This window comes from Lepisma saccharinum, chromosome 2, assembly GCF_977018435.1.
Source record: "Lepisma saccharinum chromosome 2, izLepSacc3.1, whole genome shotgun sequence".
Taxonomy (NCBI): Eukaryota; Metazoa; Arthropoda; class Insecta; order Zygentoma; family Lepismatidae; genus Lepisma; species Lepisma saccharinum.
In genome coordinates, this window is record NC_139230.1 from 177575630 (window position 1) to 177589105 (window position 13476).

Sequence of the window (13476 nt, forward strand, 5' to 3'; positions counted from 1 at the left end):
TATTTATTTTGTTTTGTATTATATATACATTTACAAATTTTTAACTTAGAGTTTAGTATTTATTTAATTTTTTTCAAAAACACTAAAAAAAAGTACTTTTAGCTAAAATGTAAGCCACAGAATATATTATTATTATTATTATTATTATTATTATTATTATTATTATTATTATTAGGGTTTACTGATTTCCACTATGCTATTTTTGGTTCTGTATTTCTATATGTATTTATTTAGGTCCGGTTACGCCTGCTACGTAGGAAAGTTTGTTTATTTTAGAGTTTGCTGAGTATTTTGTTACTTTTATACTAGGTAAAGTTTCCAAAATATATCAGGTAGGGCTCCATCCATATACTTTTGTTTTTGCTGTTTGGAGATGATGTGATCAGCATCACTCTCCATCTGCTTTTTATTTTATGTACCCAATATTATTTTGAGGCTTAGTGAATTCTAGAGCCTATTTATGCAGGAGAGAGGGCCTGAAAATTTTGATTTCAGATAACCCACAACTATTTGTCAGAGTATTTTAAAGGATATTTTATATTTATTATGTGCCACTAGAATATCAAAGCTTGCTTAATTTTTATGTCTGTAACGCTGTTATTGTATTTCTAGCTAAGGCTTACTGGATAAAGTACACGAAATGTTTATCATTTCAACTATTTGCTTTTATACGAAGCCAAATTTTTAGTGTAACGAAAATTATTGTGTGTCTATAAAGACTGAAATCCCTTTCCCGATGGGTCCATAACTGGACGCTTACGAACATTGTTTCTTTTATTTTAAAAAAATATAACCATTTATCAATATATTGACAATTCACAGGACAAGACGAAGTTCACAGACGACTGACTATATGGACCATAGGTCCACTTGCTAAATTTTTTTCTATGCTAGAAGAATAATTTAGCCTTATAGCCTTTTTCAAGGTATTTTAGAAGTATTACTGGGTTTTTTGGGTGCATCAACATTTGGGTTATTTCCATTTGGTTTATTATACGAGGCTACAATCACTATATGTCTATGAGGACTAAAATCCTCTGATTGAAGCTAAAAGCTTAGGCTGTAACTAGGGACTTAGTATGTGTATAACGACAATTTATAGGACAACACGAACTTTACAAAGGATTGTAGGTGATGTAGGCCCACACGCCAGAGCTTTGTTAATCTGCAAGAAGCATTTACAGCTAATGCTACGAGGAAATGAGGTTGATTTTTCATTGTTTCAAAATAATGCTATCTTTTTATACACCCAATATTTGCTTTTTCAAGTAACTACATGTGCCAGAAGCACTTACAGGCCAACTCTAACTAGACTTCGATTTATGTAAATGTAGCAAGAACTATATTTCTGAGGAAGCACGCAAAAGCAGATTACCAGATTAAAGTATCAGAAAAACAGATTTTTCTATGCAAGTATATTTTTATTGACTGGATTATTTAACAGATCAAACAGGAAGACTGCAAAATTCATTAAATGTAGGTCTATCGTATAGGTGGTTTCAGATATATAAAAATAACAAATATAAGATTTCGCTTTTTTTGCTTTTGAGGCTAATCTGGACGCTAAGGGTAAATGGCGAGGAAATGTAACGGAGGAGAAACACTCCCAAGAGTTATGGGCTGCATGTAAGTTAATACCACAGAGATATTACAGTAGGTGTAGGTTCTACCACCAGAACTTTTCTATTATAATAATACTGGTTATGCTGTACTGTTAGCTAAAGATGCTGATATTTGAGAAACTTAAAAGCTTATTTGCAAAATTTTAGATAAATAATAATCTGTTAGATTGTAAACATATTTTATATCCATTCTGCTAAAGATCCGATGACAAAATTTAAAAATCGTAATCGCCCAGACAGGGACTCGAACCCTGGACAGATAGGTTAAAAGCCTAATGCTATACCAACTAAGCTATCTGGGCACAAGGTATTTTTTTTTTGAAAAGTTAGTTATGTTAAGAAATATATTGAAACATTTGAGAACACTTTTGATCTGGTTCGACAGAGAAGGAGACAACATTTCCAAATTTTTACAGACTGGGTGTATTTTTCCACTATAGAGGCCTTCACTATATGTAATTCGAAACGCTAAAGTTCAGCTAGCTTCCAAAATCCAAAATTGAGGTAAAGATTGTGTTTGGCGAGATTAACAAGTTACAATTATATCCAGTTACGGACAAATAAAGCTAAAACTCTCAGATTTACTGTACTAGCCAAGTTTTAGTAACATTTTCCTTCGCTATAGTACTAATACCAAAGAAATAGGTATATTTTATTTATAATTTGACAAAATGTACTAGTATTTAATTCACAAAGTTAGGTAAAAAAACAGTATTTTAAAAAAATATTGTTGCTGCCTTCAAATTTTATGTTATTTAGCCACTAACAACTGGTTTACACTGTTTGACATCCTTTAAATAGCAAAAGAAGGAATTATTTGTTTAGTATTTTTACTACTTTATATTTATTTAAGAAAACAATTGTACAATTTAACTTAATTTTTAACAAATTGTTACTAATTTATATATCAAAGTTATGTTATTTAGAGTGTATGAAGGCGTATAAAGTTAATATTTGTACTTATCAGTTCAACTAACAATTATATTTTACACACAAAAGATAATGTTTACAGTTAAATCACTTGAATCAGAGAATAATATTTTACAGTAATTGATTCATTCAGCACTAGTCAGTACTTTTATGCATCAGAAAGTTTTCTTAATTTTCTATTTTGGGCTATTCTTAAAATGTATTTCTAAGGCAAACTGGTTTAATTTTCTGCTTATAATGGAAAGTTGACATAGTTTTCGCACAATGCATTGTACATTTGTTATATTCACTACTTACAATTCAAATATTATTCTTATTTAATGTATAACTAACTAACTCTCTAGCCTTCTTAAACCCGAAGGTTCATGGCTGCAGCAACACATGCCTCTCATCTGTTCCTGTCCTAAGCAAGATCTATATACTCCTTTCCATCCCTACCAATTTCCTTTAGGTCCATCTCTACATCATCCCTATATTTTGTTTTGGTCTTCCTATTGGTCTTTTACCATCAGGTTTCCCAACAAGAATCCTGTATATTTTTTTCCTCTCCCATTTGTACCACATGATCTACACATCTAAGTCTTCTTGATTTAATTATTCTAATAATATCTGGACATGAATACAAATTATGTACTTCTAAATTATGTAATCTTCTCCACTCATCTGCCTCCTCATCTGTTTTAGGCCCAAATATTTTCCTAAGGATCTTATTTTCAAATACTCTCAATTTATGTTCCTAGCTTATACTGTAGTTATTATATCTTTTTCTATCAGCTTATTTTGAAATTAATATTATTAGGTATAGTCTTTGATTTATAACTATATTGCTTTTTTTTATCAATTTATCTAAGAGTACACACAGACAAACACATGTGTACACACTTTTATGTACATAGATATGCCTTTTTCAATATTTTAGTATGAAGATTGCACTTTAGCTATTCAAGCAAGGGTAGGAAAGGTAGGATTTCTGAGAATTTGTTGCAGGATTTTGTTGTTCAAGTATAGATGAGAACTGAGCTGAGAGACTGTTTTGAACCTTTTCATGAGAGTTTGCATGTGAACTGTATTCAAATTGACCACTATTGACTGTGCATGCTTCTAAGTTTTGCTGTTATTTTACATCAAGTCTGTACGACTGCAGACAGTTTTCCCTTTTCAAGTAGTTTTTATTGATTGTATTTGTATATGTTTTGGGGACTTAGCAGTTTTATGTTATGAGGCAGTTTGTTGTAGAATATTTTTACCTGATTGCTTTGAGATATTGAGTGTCTGCTGTTTTACTTGTAATTATTTTCCTTCTTGTGTTTTGTATTTGACTATATTTTGTCCAAGTTCGTAGTATTTAGAATAATTGTTATTGACTTGTAGATGTAGGGAGTAATAATCCTTTGCAAGATGCCCTATACTTGTCTGAACATTATTCTTAGTGTTCACTTTTGAAGCCTTAGTATTCTGGTAGTATTATTAATGTAGAGGTAAATTAGGCTGAAATGTAGGCATTTTTCTGATAAATTAGACTCACTTAGTTGTTTCAGCAGGTAGAAGTTGCATGACGGTTTACTGCTGATGATGTTAATTTGCTCTTCTTATGTACTACGTATGATGTAGCTTACTTGAGTAATTGGAATTTTCTACTGAAAAAAAGATTGCTTGTCTATCTTATTCCTATGTTGTTGAGTTTGTCCATAAGCAAGCCATGTTTTACTCTATCCTATGCCTTGGAAGAATCTAGATATATTGTGTTTGCAGTTTTATGTTTCTCTAAGGTTTCAGATATGTAGTTTTTTAAACTGTGCTATGGGTGTGACTATTGATTTCTCTTTCTGGATGCCATGTAGTTACTTGAAAAAGCAAATATTGGGTGTATAAAAAGATAGCATTATTTTGAAACAATGAAAAATCAACCTCATTTCCTCGTAGCATTAGCTGTAAATGCTTCTTGCAGATTAACAAAGCTCTGGCGTGTGGGCCTACATCACCTACAATCCTTTGTAAAGTTCGTGTTGTCCTATAAATTGTCGTTATACACATACTAAGTCCCTAGTTACAGCCTAAGCTTTTAGCTTCAATCAGAGGATTTTAGTCCTCATAGACATATAGTGATTGTAGCCTCGTATAATAAACCAAATGGAAATAACCCAAATGTTGATGCACCCAAAAAACCCAGTAATACTTCTAAAATACCTTGAAAAAGGCTATAAGGCTAAATTATTCTTCTAGCATAGAAAAAAATTTAGCAAGTGGACCTATGGTCCATATAGTCAGTCGTCTGTGAACTTCGTCTTGTCCTGTGAATTGTCAATATATTGATAAATGGTTATATTTTTTTAAAATAAAAGAAACAATGTTCGTAAGCGTCCAGTTATGGACCCATCGGGAAAGGGATTTCAGTCTTTATAGACACACAATAATTTTCGTTACACTAAAAATTTGGCTTCGTATAAAAGCAAATAGTTGAAATGATAAACATTTCGTGTACTTTATCCAGTAAGCCTTAGCTAGAAATACAATAACAGCGTTACAGACATAAAAATTAAGCAAGCTTTGATATTCTAGTGGCACATAATAAATATAAAATATCCTTTAAAATACTCTGACAAATAGTTGTGGGTTATCTGAAATCAAAATTTTCAGGCCCTCTCTCCTGCATAAATAGGCTCTAGAATTCACTAAGCCTCAAAATAATATTGGGTACATAAAATAAAAAGCAGATGGAGAGTGATGCTGATCACATCATCTCCAAACAGCAAAAACAAAAGTATATGGATGGAGCCCTACCTGATATATTTTGGAAACTTTACCTAGTATAAAAGTAACAAAATACTCAGCAAACTCTAAAATAAACAAACTTTCCTACGTAGCAGGCGTAACCGGACCTAAATAAATACATATAGAAATACAGAACCAAAAATAGCATAGTGGAAATCAGTAAACCCTAATAATAATAATAATAATAATAATAATAATAATAATAATATATTCTGTGGCTTACATTTTAGCTAAAAGTACTTTTTTTAGTGTTTTTGAAAAAAATTAAATAAATACTAAACTCTAAGTTAAAAATTTGTAAATGTATATATAATACAAAACAAAATAAATAAAAATTAATACGTACCCTGCAAAAAATCAGTAAAAAAGTTGAAAACATCTCTTTGTGCATCCAAAATATAATAACAAATCCTTCCTGACTAGATTAAATTGTGTTATTTGAGTAATATTAAGCCTAAACTTGTAAAATAAAAGGGTAGAACTTGTCAAAACACACTTCATGTGTACAAAATATAATTCAAAACACATTTAAATTGTGTTATTTGAGTAAACTTGGAGAATAATCCTGTAAACTTGGAAATCTCTCTCTCTCTCTCTCTCTCTCTCTCTCTCTCTGTGTGTGTGTGTGTGTGTGTGTGTGTGTGTGTGTGTGTGTGTGTGTCCAAAATGTAATAAAAGACACGATCAAATCGTGCTATTTGAGTAAATATTAGGCTAAACTTGAGAAATAAACAAATAAAAGTTGAGAACACACACTTTGTGTGTCGAAAATGTAACTAAAAGTCTTTCCTGAATAGTGTAAATAGTGTTATTTAGGTCAAAAATAGGTATAAACTTGTAAAATAAACAGATAGAAATTGAGATCACACACTCTGTGTCGAAAATGCGACTAAAAGTCTTTCCTGAACAGATTGAATTGTGTTATTTTGGTAATAATAAGCCTAAACTTGTGAAATAAACAGATAGAAATTGAGATACACACTCTGTGTGTCGAAAATATAACTAAAAGTCTTTCCTGAACAGATGGAATTGTGTTATTTTGGTAATAATAAGCCTAAACTTGTGAAATAAACAGATAGAAGTTGAGAACACACACTTTGTGTGTCGAAAATGTAACTAAAAGTCTTTCCTGAACAGATAGAATTGTGTTATTTGAGTAAAAAATAGGCATAAACTTGTAAATAATAAATTAAAAGTTGAAAAAATCTCTTTGTAAATACAAAATTTAATAAAAAATGTTGCTTGAATAGTACAAATAGTGTTATTTTGGTAAAAATTAACATAAAGTTGTAAAATAATAAGTTAAAAGTTGAAAAAATGTCTTTGTGAGTCCAAAATTTAATAAAAAATGTTGCCTGATTAGTACAAATAGTGTTATTTTGGTAAAAAATTAATATAAAGTTGTAAAATAATAAGTTAAACGTAGAAAAAAATGTCTTTGCGAGTCCAAAATTTAATAAAAAATGTTGCTTGAATAGTTCAAATAGTGTTATTTTGGTAAAAAATTAACTTAAAGTTGTAAAATAATAAGTTAAAAGTTGAAAAAATGTCTTTGTGAGTCCAAAATTTAATAAAAAATGTTGCTGATTAGTACAAATAGTGTTATTTTGGTAAAAAATTAATATAAAGTTGTAAAATAATAAGTTAAACGTTGAAAAAAATGTCTTTGTGAGTCCAAAATTTAATAAAAGTGTTGCCTGAATAGTACAAATAGTGTTATTTTGGTAAAAATAAGGATAAGCTGTGAAAATGTTTGACATAAAGTCAAAGTTTGGTAAAAAATAAACTCAAAATTAAGTTAAATAGCACACAGTAACATACATTTACTACCTAAATCAATAATCAAAGGGTCCTAGGTTCGTTACCCCGTGATAAAAGCAAATGGTGAAAACTGTAGGCCCCGTCCCTAATAGCTCTCCCTTCTTCATAGTACAGATAAAAAAAACCTGCGCTAAAGCGTCCTGTGCCTTGGAGGCAAACCTGAGCGGAATATTAATTGGCGGCGGAAACCGCATAGCTTCAGAGATTTGACCCTTGCTGCGCATTCTCAGACATCCTTTGTTGTCTGATTGAATCCCTCCCCTGCCCTACAGTATTGCATAGCTTTCCCCTGTTCTTGCGTACTGGTTAACCTTGAAAAAACCGGTTCTGAAAACCTACCGACGCGTTCTCTGATTGGTGATTCAGATTCCTTCTTTGTTCTGACGTTCTGACGTCATTTGACCTTGAACGCAGACTCCCCAAATTCCTTTCTCGTCTACCTGCGCGGAGTTCAGATTCTGAGACAGTATTCTGTCTAGCGTCTGAGATCATCGTGTTTCATAACATAATAACATACATTATTACATAGTACTAATTAATAATATTACATATCGCGGGTTCGAATACCAGGACCGTCCCCAATCGTAATTGGACCTGTACCTACACCCATTAACACCGTTCATAGCAGTTCATAAACCATAGAAAACTTATTTTCAATATTATAAACATTAATTATTATCGAATCATACATTACATACTTTGTAGTAATGAATATAAAACCATATGCATAGCGTTTAGTACCTCTAATTACCTTTTATATACATATTTTTCATAAAATAAATAAATATATATTCATAAAAAGTTATAGACATGCAAATACATAAATGTAAAGTATTCTAAGTACTTGCAAATAAATTAAAACCCGTGCAAATTAGTTCTAAGTACGTGCAAGTTAATTAACACCCGTGCAAATGAATTGCGAATATTAAATAGCGACCGGCCTTATCGCGTTCCGATACTACTAATAACTCGAAGCATAGTTTGTGTGAGAGTGCATCAACAATTAGCAAGCATATTGATTCCAACAAATCTACTATGTCTTCGTAATTTTGAAAATCGTTTGCTTCATTTTGATTTTAAGCCCACTTTATGCACAGCAAGGGTAATAGAGACTGGAAATACAGTTTTCCGAACCACGTGTGCCTACACCGGATATCGAATCCGGGACCCCATGCTTACAAAGGGGAGACGTAACCAGTACGCCATCGGGAAGGTCACAGAAAATGTATGTTACTAAATCACATATACTATACTCCAGCTACGGCTCAAATTAAGGTGAAACCCCCCACACATCATCAATTACCAACAGAGAGAGTTGGTCATTTCCTTTGCAACCCAAATTGGGTTGTTAACTATCTCACTTTCCTGAACACATTTTAAACTAATGAAACAAGAGTAAGATAGGCACTGAGGAAGGTGGGTCCATGATCCTTAAAAGAGAAAGAAACTTCCTAATTTTCAATCAGCATAACCACAATTTACCATCTTCTCCGATGGCTTTAGGGAAGGGGATCTGATCAACCACCAACAAATGGTGCACAGCACATCGAGGAGATATGGTGCCAAGCCACCATTCTCGACAAATTCATAAATCTGCTCTTGCACTTGGCACTTCTTCTGTTAATCTTTCTAGTCGCTTCGATCCAATACATTCTATCCAAGTCTTGTGAGTAAAGTGTGACTTTTCGTAGTACCAAAAACAGTCTCTAAGTGGGATTTCACAATTTTAGTTTGAAAAAATATATATTTTTAAAAAATTATTAATATAATAGATCTGCCCCGCACCGTGCCCGTGAGGTTTGAAGCTTCAAGGTTTGGGCACCGGCTACAAGACGCGCGATGGTTCGAGTCTTCTGGGGGAAGCATAACACCTATCCTCCCGAGATTTCGGCCAGTGTATGAGGCAGGTGGCCACCCAGCATCGTAAGGAAATTGGAGAGCCACGAACGACTAGCGTAACCCGGTCGCGGAAATCAACGACGACGGCTGGGGTTTCGTCGTGCTGACCACACGTTACCTGGGATGTAAGGAGTTACACTTCTACGTAGTACACCCAATTGACAAACCTCACTTCCACGTAGTACACCCTGGACTGCATTTTGCAGACTAACGAGGCTCTGGCGTCTGGACCTACGGTCAGTATAAATCCTTGTAGGGCTGTGTGTGTGTTGTCCTGTATTTTGTCCTTACATGTGCTGAGAGTCCCCTACAGCCTCAGCTTTTAATACAAGTTAGAATATTTTAGTTCTTTGACATTACAGTATTGTAACGTTAGTTATATTTTATTTATTGTAAGGGGCTGGACCCCGTATAATGTGACCGGTGCAAAATAGGCTAAGTGCTGACGAACCCAAAATTAAAATTTCAATTTCAATTCACACGTCTCCCCGTAACTGGTTGGATGATATCCCACTTCTGCCGGCCCCCGTGGCAGAGTGGTTAGCACATGGCACTACGACGCCAGGGGTCCCGGGTTCGAATCCCGGCCTGGGCATGGATGTTTGTCAGTGTCCATTCATCAATTTCATCATATCATCACTCATCTCCATCTTCGCAAATTAGCCAAAAGTGGCACAAGAAGCGAAGTAAAATAAAGCAAATCAATCAATCCCACTTCTGGTAGGAGTGAGGCCAGCAGTCGGTAGGTAGGGCACGGATTATATACGGTATATCTGTGTCTTTGCAGTACTCATTACATGTGTGAGTGTAGGCCTATATATTATACGCACTTACATTTTTATTCAACATTCTTGTTATTTTTTATTACGTATTCCACCCATCGCGATAGCTATTATGAATGAAGCTAATGTTTAATAATTTTAAATTAATAACACAGCGGACAATGTTCAGTTTGCAAACAATCTGTCTCCCTAAGTAAAAAACAAAAACAAAAGCTAAGCAAGAAATCAAAGGAGATTTTAATACATTGGAAAATTGAACCCCATGGAATTATCTTTATTTACTTACAGTTGTGTAGCCAAGTAGTTGAGGTTCTCACTCTTGGTGCGCCTGGTCTCGGGTTCGATCTTCTAAAATTTCTGCGTTTACCCAGCGTCGTGACGACAATTGTGAATCTACTTGGAAAGAAGAAGTATCGGACTCTGGTTTCGAAAGCTAGAAAACGTGGCGATGTGACTCGATGAACTGACCACGCGCCAGCGAATGAAAAAAAAAAGAAACGTTCTGGTAGCCGTAGCCCATACAGGGCTGTTGCTTGCGTTTAAGTTTTTGTTTTAAGTTCACTTTATGAACAGATAGGCTAATCGGGACTGGACCTACAGTTAAAAGTGGGATCCGAACCACTATATGCCTTCGCCGGATACAGGGCTGTTGCGACGAGAAGTTTAGTTTTTTTAAATTATGTTTAAGCGACGTATGCAGCATACAACAAAACTGAACTCTCTCAACTTGTAGGCAATAACAACTTTCCTGTAACGTTTTTGGTAAGGCTATTGAGAAGACTGATATGTTATTTGCTGCTTTTATAAACGGCATTGTTTAGTACCTGTGTGACCAGGAATTCCAATATGACAATCGGGAGAAGGGGTAAGTTAGCGATATTGTCTACTCGCTCCACCAAACTGTGATATGTTTCTCCACACTATGCAGGTCTTTTCCCAAAATATATTTTTCCCTGATTGTATTATTATCTGTTTGCCAATGAATAATATCATTATTATAATGCATATGTTGAATACATACGCATGTGTATATAATTATATTTTACATTTCAAAGGTTATGTGCAAATGTAATTGTTGATATAGAAATATATTGAAAGTACACGAAAAACAAATGGAAGAGGAAAAATCTGTTTTTGTAAAAACTGTTACTGACGTCTCATTTTGAAGGCAATTATTTAGCCTATTGTAGGTTTATTGCGAAAATTGTTTTTGAATTAATTGTTTCATCAAAAATAACCCAGCATTGTTTGTAATAGCTATATTAGCTATATTTGAAGTATAGGACAGCCTATTGCATTTGTTTTTGTGATGTAAAAATAAAAATCATAAACACTGGCTAAAAAATTTGGGTAAATATTTCCGAGTGTAATCGTTTTTTTTTCTTTAGTTTGGAACATTTATTTTAATATTAAGCTGTTCATTACACATTTTTTATTGTAATCTGTAATTTTAAAGGCAGTATATTGTTTAAAATAAAATATTCCAAACCATATCAGTGGTAGAATTATAATAAGTATGGTCAACTGACCTCGAACATATAGTCAACTCACTCCACATACGAGGTGAATTGGCAATACTGACACTCTTCGGAAAGAAAGAAAAAAAACAATAACTTTAGAAGTTTTAGGAGTATGGTGAATTAAAAATTGATAGTGGTCGAGGAAACTACAGGTATTGTTCATAGCATTTCGTCCCTCGTAGATCGTAATTTTTAAGAGCTGTAAAATCCCTACATTATACATTCCCAATTTCGCCTTCAAATAAGCACCAACTTTACTTTCACGAAAAGATTCAGAAGATTTTCAGAATAGTCTTTGCGGTGGCTGGCACGCATCACACACCCAACCCCACCCCTAACAGGAAGGGAACCAGCGAAAAAGAAAGCCCCTACCATTTGTAACCGCCTTCGTGGGATACACGAGATCTGGCCAATAAAGACGTTTGCAACCATCTGACTGTCCCTGAAAGCAGTAGCGGCTTCTGCCTATTCGCACGTGCACATCTAAATAAATCTGTAATGCAAATAGTTATTATTATACTTATTCACTGAACTCTATCTCCTTCAAAACATCAAATGTTCCCACGCCGCTTCACCAAGATAGGCGGTGGAGAAGCGTGCGATCAGTGCTATCAACCTGTGTGGACCATGGCCCACTCGCACAAGTCAAGTTTTATTCACTCACGCTCGCGTAGAGAACGCTAATTGGCTCTTCCGGCGTGGGCGCTATGCCTGGGAATTTAGGGAACTCGTGAGCGCAGCGGTTCGTGTGTTAGTAGCAGTGTTACAAATCTATTCCATTCGAGAACGAGTCGAGGCAATCATTGCAAATTGAGTTTTTTTTTTTTTTTTTAGAAATGGGAAATTTTATGGTATCTTTGCCCACCCTGTTCCGAGCATGGCGTGGGCAAGAAACAAGGGTAGTAAGGGGGGGGGGGGCAACTGAAAGCAAGACGAGTGCTTTAAACAAGCCTTTGCAATGGCTTGGCCAAAATTAACTGTCCTTGTGGTGCTGTAGTCGAATTATCAACGCGCGCGGAGGGAGGGCATGTCAGTCATCTGTTACCATTGTGTGCCTGCTCTTGAGTTGCAAAATTGTCAAAAGCTCGTTCCTGTTTCAGTGCGAAGTGTTTCATTTCATGATATAAGGAAGAACTGTACATAAAGCGTACAGCGACTGCAGTAATAATACGGATACAGCGGAAGGGAAAGAAAAAAAATTGAAGTAAGAAGTAGGGCAGTGTGGACTGAGTGAGTATTGTTATTTTTTAAAATATGTATTCTCTTGATTTCACCTGATTATGTTGGTACGGTCAGTCGGTCACTAGAAAAAAACAACTGCTAGATAGATTACAACTGAATTACTCCATGTAGTAGTTGGACCGGCTTCTTTGGTGTACGCCAATGATATTATTCTCCTTTTTCACTATTATCACTGGGGCGAGGGAGGAAGTTTTAACTTGACAACAGTATTGAAATTGTAATTCGGTGTTTCTATGTTTTGAGTGATTTCGTCAAGTTATGTATAGCACAATAACACCGCTCTTCTCGTGATTGGCGGGAATATCTCTGAGGTATTTCAAATTTGTAAAAAAAAACTTATTTTAAAAATTTTCCATGAAATGTAACTCTACCATAGCCCCATTTTCAGTGAAAGGTGGTCATAACTTGGGTTGCCAATACAATACATAACTTAGGTTTAGCATCATTATGTACATAAAAACGGGTGTGAGTATTTGAGAGGGCCGATAACACTTCTGGACGCGAAGCTGAAGTGCACACCCATAGAGTCAGACCACCAGCCGCCACTGCCTGAAAAAACTCTTCCCCCAATTTGTGCTGGAAACAGCAAAAGAAGACCGCCGAGTCATCTGTTGATCGAGTATGGTACGGCAATTTCCAAGCGCAGCGTGTTTTAAAACTTAGCTTCCCAGTCTGTGATTGCACTTCGACTGCAGCGTCAAATACGATCAGTTGATAAAACTGAGGAGAAGGGGTGTGATGACAGATTTTTTTTGGTCGGGACGGGATCGGGACGGGAATTTTTTTAAATCCCAACATTCGGAACGGGAAAAATTCTCAATTTCCCGACAGAGTCGGCAAATTTTCGGGACGAAAAATGTACGAAATTTCCAGAAGCTCCTGAAATCT